Raw genomic sequence first — 8,284 nt, 5'->3', positions numbered from 1 at the left:
AACCTGATTGAACTTGGGAGCCAGGCCTTGGAATCACTTTTCTGTTTAGTTTCTCAAGTTATTTGAATGAAGATTTTTTTTTTTAAGATATTCTCAGATTCATACCAGCAAAGTTTGTTTCATTCTCTTAAGCTGTTACTCAGCATATTTTGGAAGGAAAATGCCTTGAAAAGACCAATAACATCAGGTGGCTCCTGTGGCTCAAAAGAGTAGGGTGCCAGCCCCATATTCCAGAGGTGGTAGGTTCAAACCCAGCCCTGGCAAAAAACAAACAAACAAACAAACTAATGACATCTCTGCATTTTTTAACAACAGGGATGATTAAAGTATTGTTACAGTGTTGACTATTTTTTAAAAAATTAATTTACAATGTAATGTAAGTTGTAATGAATTTACAATTTGAAATTGTCTGCGTTGCTTGAAAATGTCCCTAGCTGTCTTGCAATGAATAGAAAACTTAGGAGGAAAAAACTCACTTTTTTACCTCCAGGATTTTCTATTTGTTTGCTTGTTCTAGTCCTTGCCTGCTTGTAGCCTTAGAGAAAATTCCTGAACATATTAAACTGAAATCCCCCTTGGTCATCTTCCCAACTAAACCTCACCTTGCCCAAGAAAGGCATTTTTTAGCTAATTAAGAAATTCAAGTTCTTAAAAATAAGATTTTGGATAACTTTGATAAAGTACATAACCCTATTCACTGACTTCTATTTTAGTGAGCCTTGTTCCCGCCTCTGCTGAGGTTCCCGCCATTGGACTGACCAGATGACGTGGTAAACAACTATAAAATAACTACAAACATTTCTGTTCTTTTATAGAAATGAAGAAATCTGGAAAGAGAAAAAAGTGTATATTCTGGGAAATACCTTGCTTTATGTATGCCTACCAAGAGGATATCTAGAAGTTGCTTCAGAATTCTATTACAGTGAATTTGTGTTCACAGTGTCAACAAATACTTATTGAACAACTGTTGGATTCATGAGGCTGCATCATACCACAAGGGATAAAAAGGTTCAGAATTATTCACCCTGAGAACCTGTGTGGTGGAGTTGGAGCTCACGGTAGAGTCTCTAACCTGACTTAGGAACTATTTTAATGCTTTACATAACATTACATACACAGTCATCTGAATTAGCACATCATGGCCCCATTTTAAAGATGAAGAGTTTAAGGTTTAGAAAGTATAATTCAGTTACTTCAACCCACAGAAGTATACTATGTCTGGCCTGAAAGATGGCGGGTGGCTTCAACAGGACCCTGCCAGGCAAACACAATATTAATATTTCAGCTTGGTAATCATACTGGAGGCAAATGAACAGCATTGCTGAAACGAGAAACATAAATTTGTATTTAGGAAGAAGTGAGTGCTTCTTAACTGCAACCTGTAAATAGACTATGATAAATGATGGATGGATAAAAATAGATAAGATGCTTAGAAATGCAGATTCAAGCCTAAGTCAAGAAGCCATTGAGTGGTATAAATAGGACACGTCGCACTATTGTGAAGAAAATTTGAACAAAATCCAAAGCAAAATTTATGTATTTGTAACATAGGAAGTTTTCTTTTCTTTCTTTTTCTTTGTTTTTTATTGTTTGGGATTCATTGAGGGTACAAAGAATTAGTTTACACTGATGGCATTGTTATAATTGTGTCCTGCCCCCAAGAGGTGTGCCATACACTGTGACCCCCCGTTATCCTACCCTCACCTTGTATTAGATCAACATAAGAATTTTTTCAATAAATCCTTTATATAATTTTTTCCCATCACTGTAGTATGAACACTTTTTCTACACCAATAATTACACATTTAATGGATGAATCACAATTTATTTAACCTATACCTTGTTTACAGCTATTTGGTTTGTTCAATTTTCTTTAATTAAAAAAAATAATAAAAACACCCAAAAATGGCCGGCCTGGTAGCTCACTCCTGTAATACCAGTACTCTCAGAGGCAGAGGGGGGAATATTCCTTAAGCTCAGGAATTTGAGATCAGCCTGAGAAAGAGTGAGACCCCCCTCTCTACTAAAAAGAAAAATAAACTGGTGTTGTGGTGGGTACCTATAATCTTAGCTACTTGGGAGGCAGAAGCAGGAGGATCACTTGAACGTTGGAGTTTAAAGTTGCTGTGAACTAGGCTGATATCATGGCACAGGCAACAGAGACGCTTTCTCCAAAAAAAACTGATATCATGGCACAGGCAACAGAGACTCTTTCTCCAAAAAAATACCAAAAACTAAAAAAAACAAACAAAAAACCACCCAAATAAATATATTTAATCTTATACACATGTCTAAGTTTAGTGATTTCCTTAAGATCAATTTCTAAATTTGGTTAGCCAGGTCAAGGAACAGTGATGTGTTTCATCAAGTAAAACTTTATATTTTACTTTGCCTACAATTTTTCCTCCGTATCACTTTCAATACATCATTTACATTATTTCAAAAGGTCCTGTTATTCTTATCTCCACATTTTAATGTTAATATAATACCCTTCCTTTTGTCTCTTATTTTCTGTTTTGTTTTATTCAAGTCTTAGATTTGATTCTTCATGAAATCCAGACAACAGCCACCATTCCTAACCTGTTCTTCCATCTATTTCTCTACCTATCATTTATCTATCTAACCATCCATTCACTTACTCAACAAAATTTGTGAGCACCTACTGCATATTTGGATATAACATTTAAACTAATGTCTTGATCCTTTTTTGAAAAGATCATGCAATAATTATCAAAGGCATTTTTTAAAAACCCAAATTTCAACTATTTTTCTTGCCTCTCAGGCTTTACCTATGTGCACATTTAACAATATTGAATTCATATTATAATAATCTTCATGAGTTCTGGACATTTTTATGCAATATTTTAATTTTAGATTTAATTACGAGCTCATATTGTAATTCACTTTTTACTGAATGTTAAATCTTTATGTTCCAGTTTTAAACTTGTGCTACTGCATAAAATGAAATGTAGATAAAATGTGAACAGATAGAATGAAATGAATAGTGGTATTGTCTCTTTTTTCTCTCACTTTCCATCTGAAATCTATCTGGGTGTGTGACGAGCATTTATACTATAAATGACCCAATAATCTTAGGAACAACATGAGAAAAAATTTGAAGTAAAAAAATTGTATATTTTCAACAGCAAAAGATCCAGGATTAAGTAAATAATAACATCCATATTTTCTTGCGTATTTGCCTGTCTTGTTTGCTAAGAAAGAATGCATTAGCTTTCATATCTCTTAGAAAAGTAGTATTTGCCTTCTAAAGAGCTGACACTAGGTTTTGTGTTTCCAAGAACAATGAGGAAGGGCTGCCCCCGATTGGCAATCCTACCAGAAAGAGAAAGAAATGGAAATTAAAAGGTTATGTACATAGGCCAGAATCTTAGAGAAGATATCTCGGTCTCCAAGGTAATCGCATTGTAAAGACATTCAGTTGGTAAAAAATTACTCTAGAAGGCTTCTGTTTAATGACTTCCTGGGACCACATATCTTCACACAATGTCAAACAGTCAAAGAGGTGTTTTTACAGCTTTGAGGGGGAAGCCAGCTAAATCTCTCCCTGAATTCCCACACCACCACTTGTCCAGTGTAGAATCATGATCTTCCTGCTTTCTCGATGACTAGGCCTAACTCTCATCTGAAAAAGTCTTTTGCAGGTGGTGCTGTTCCCTCCAAAGACTCTGAAAGCTGTGTTTGCTCCTCTGGAGCTGTCCTATGGTTTAAATTCAGGAGGGAAGTGAAACAGTCCCTATGGTATGTCAACAAACAAATAATATTTATATGGCAGTGGCGGATTCCCTTGACAGCCTGGGACGTCCTTCCTGGGGTCTCTGAGAATGTCAGCTGGAGGAGGAAGTGCTGTCCACGGTTGACACTGCAGAGCACAGCCAGCTCCCTATCCGCAAGGCTCTGGGTAATTACCGACAAGTGCCCAATTACCATCTTGAAGTAAGGGACATTTGGAGCAGTACATGCTCCTATAGTAAGTGATTAATGTGCGTTTTTCTGATTCTGACAGATTCCAAAAGAAGAGCAGATTGTTACCCATAAAACTAAGCAGCATCAATGTGGAATTACTGGAAGAACCGAAAGTCTTTGGAGAAATGCTGTTCTTACTCCAATGTTTCTCAAAACTTAGCTATTTTAAAGGGACCAGGGTCAATATAAATGAAATAAGTGGAGGCTAAGATAAAATACGTCAGAAAATTTGCTGAAAGGTCATTTTAAGGTGGCCTGTTAATAACAATAATGGACCATTAGGCCATCTTGTTAAAGGCATTTAAGTCACAGGCACAATGTATGAGTCACATAGGCAAGATTTTCCACTTTTTATATAAAAACTTCAATATTGAATTTCTAGTAAAACTAAAATGTTAGTGTTTCTGTGTATATGATCATAAATGTTTAACTTAAATTATAAGCAATGGAGTAAGCAAAAGAATTTTTAATGCCTCTAGAAATGTACTATCAAAATGCTACACATTATAATTAATTCCGTAATATAGATTTCAATGTATTTTTCTTTATAATTATGACTTTCCAAAAACTGGCTGATCATTTTACAAACAGGCATACTGACTCTCTTATCAAAGGCATCAGTAGCTAATTTATTTTTAAAACAAAATTTTGAGCACCTCCAATGGCTAAGCTAAGCTACTAGGTAATTCAAGATACAAGTGATATATACAAATGGCCCCCTGGCCAGCTAGTGTGGGTTACAGGCAGGTGCTTCCTGTGTGGGGGGATGTGCTCCCAGCAGGGCTGCAGTGGTCTGTTCCCTGCTGAATCTCCAGTACCCAAAACATAATTTAGCACATAGAAGAGATTTAAAAAATATTTGTTAAAAAATAGAATTATTACTTCATTCTTATTTTTAAAAGTAATTGAATAAAAAATTATTACAACTCTTTCCTGACTGTTATCCATGATTTGAGAGACTGTTGACTAAATTATTCATTCATTTGTTTTATTTAACTGCAATAATTAACACTAAGGAAATCCTTCTATTAACTTAGGTGGGCTATTGATGATAAAATAAATACATTTAAGACATTTAACACTTTGTCATGAATTTGCTTAGCTAAGAAAAAGGCCTTTGCCTTTTTGAGGTTTTTTTTGTTTATTTACTTATTTTTATTTTCAGACTATCATTAGGACACTGTCAACAATTAAACTAGATGACTTTCATTTAGGTACAAATATTTCATGGACCCTAGCTAAAGATACTTGTTTCTTTGTTATGAAAACTTAGAATCTTTAACCGGTTTGGGCTAGTTTAATTGAATCTCTTATATCAGAGATACCAAATGAGATTGTTTTGTTTTGTTGCTTACAGTATTTATAACTCCACAAATCACCTATTTAATTACCTTCTAAATGTCTTAAACTATCATATTTTTAATTATTAGGATTAATTGAAAAGAAATCTTTGTTTTCCATTCATCAGCACTCCGAGTTTCAACAGCAGCTGAGTCATGAGCCCCGTGCTGGGCCCTCAGCGGGAGAGCTGGACCGCGTGTACTCTGCAGTTTCGTAACACAGATTCACGTCTTGAATCCGGGGCACGGGAGGGGGGGCACTTGGAGAGAAAAAGAAAAGAAGCAGAGTGTGGCAGAAAACTCCAGATGGAGAGTTTACAGACGCTTTGATTGGAGCAAAGGCACATGCGTGATAAGGTTGTGTGAGGTGGTTGTGAAAGGAGACCCAAGACACGTGTCTGAACTCAGAAAATCCCTGGGTGGGGGGGGCACCACCAGAAACAACTATCAGAAGGTTCATGATTTAATCCCATTGATCGGATCACTGCACAGGGTATTTTTCACTTCCAGTTCTCATGTTGTGGCTGATCTAGCAAAGCTCATGTGTTTGCTCTGTGACACACGCTTTTATGAAAACCTGTTAACCCCACCGCTCTGTGCTGCCCTGTCTGCACTGAACTGCTGGACGGTCCGGAATTGTTTCAGCGTCAGCCAGCAAGGGCAGGCCGGTATGTTAGGAGGCCGGAGCGCTCCGGATGACGGTCCATTCTGGTGTTGGTGGCTGCAGGAAAGAGGGCCTGCCACCCAGCGTTTGTACAGCGTCTATTTCAGGCAGCATCTAAATGGACAAGGGAAGTGGTGGGGGTGGGGGGAGAAACAAGAAAAAAGAGAAATTACCTTTCAGGAAGGGAAAAAGATAATTGTAAAGTCCCTGAGAAACTTAGGAGTGGTAATTCCCTATTCCAAACATACACAAGTCACAGGCAACCTTGTTCTTTGGTTTAGAGGCATATTTTTGAGTTTAGCACAATAGGGAGAAGAAAATTGGCGGTTAGCGAATCCAGTGGGGCAAGAGGTGAAGAGACTAAATTTCAGTCAAGACAACAAGGAAAGTACAAAGAATACAGCTTCTCTTTCATGTGCATTGATCGTCTTTCCTGTTATACCCTTAATGAATACTTTCTCAAAACTAAAAACAAAACACTGCATTTATTAAATGGTTTTTCTTCCTCCAAGGGAATTCTAAATGGCCAAGTGTGTTTCTTGCCTGTGAATATGACTCCGTATTTTCTCATATATAGTTTATACACATACATGCATATGTGTATTTTTCTTTTGCTGGGATCAGGCAAGTGGACAAGAGAAGGAAAGAAAGGGAGATATCTAAAAAGCAAATGTTAGTTTCTTTCAACTGCTTTTAAAATCCTGGTGACTGTCACTGACCCAACACAAGGGAGGATTATAAGATTGACAGTGCTGACGTGAAAGCACACCCAGGCCGTGAGAAGCAGGGAGGTAGGCAGGTGGACGACATTGCCAAGTTTTTGCCTGATACTACAGAGAAAGCCTCCTCTCCAGCCCCACGTCGGAGCCCCCGGAAGGTAACAGATTGTGAAAGGCAATTACTGAGGAGGAAACAAAAATGTGGTGTGAACAGTTAAGGTGCACCGTGTCTGCATGCGCAGCGGGAAACTTGGTTTTTCTCTCCAGATAATGTGCCCACAAAGGCTCATAGTATTCTAATTGGACAATAACAGGAAATGTTAGTTACCCACATGCTCTGTCTGATCCGGCTGCCCTGTTTGTGCCTTGCCCAGGGGCATTCGTGTAGCCCTATCAGTACACAGATGCTTAGTACTCAGAGCTCTTCCAACACTCCCTCCAGCATGCGGCCTACCTGCAGGATCTTTTTTTTTTTTTTTTTTTGTGCTTTCTTGAAATTTCTTTCTTTTTTTTTTTTTATTAAATCATAGCTGTGTACATTGATATGATCATGAGGCATCATACACTCGATTCATAGACCATTTGACATATTTTCATCACAATGGTTAACATAGCCTTCCTGGCATTATCTCAGTTACTGTGCCAAGACATTTGCATTCTACATTTACCAAGTTTTGCAAATACCCCTGTAAGATGCACCACAGGTATACCTGCAGGATCTTTCAGATGGCTCATATTAAATACGGTCAGGAGTTTTACCCAGGAAAAATAAGTTCTTTTCAACGCAATGATTAAAATCATCACATTAATAAATACATGATACTCATACGTACAAGTCACCTTTTCTCCCCCACTGATGGCTTTGATTACTTTGACAGACTAAGATATGCTAATGATACAAATTAGGAGCAAAAAGAATTAAAAGGGTGTTTAACTCTGATGCCAGGCTGTCAATTTCCTATAGTGCTACCAACTTTCAGGTAGATGATTAAAATTGTTTCGTTTAGGAATTTTGAATATTTTAAAAATTGAATGGGTTTCTGGGGGAGGAAAAAAGAAAGAAAAATCTGTGCTTGGCTAATTAGGCATCCTATTTGATTTAACAATAGAACAGGATTATTCTCTGAGTGTCGAGATCTTTATGCATTACTACAAAAGCCTGTATTTTGTCATTATATCTTTGCTTGGTGTTTGTCTATTTTTTTATGTGTCATATTAATCATACATTTTCTTTATTACAAGTCTGTAAAGAACAATGGTCATCATATGTTTCTAAAGCACTATTTTTAAATGATGCTAGGTATTATGGGTAAGTCTCAAATGCATGGAGTATGATTCTTGTCTCTGCAGGGTAAAGGATTTAGAAGAAAAAAAAGGAACATACACAGAAATGACCATGTACATTTTAGAATCTCATGAATGACAAAACAGGATGCAAACAGTACTCTGTTTACAGGGAGGAATGTGAGCGTGGGCTTTTTTTGTCAGATAGCGGCATTTTAAGGTCTAATTTGGTCATTATACACACCTACCTTCTTTAAAATAAAAGCCTTTATTTCAAATAAAACCACAAATTT

Source organism: Nycticebus coucang, chromosome 5 (assembly GCF_027406575.1).
Source record: "Nycticebus coucang isolate mNycCou1 chromosome 5, mNycCou1.pri, whole genome shotgun sequence".
NCBI classification, from domain to species: Eukaryota; Metazoa; Chordata; class Mammalia; order Primates; family Lorisidae; genus Nycticebus; species Nycticebus coucang.
This window is presented reverse-complemented; position numbering follows the sequence as displayed.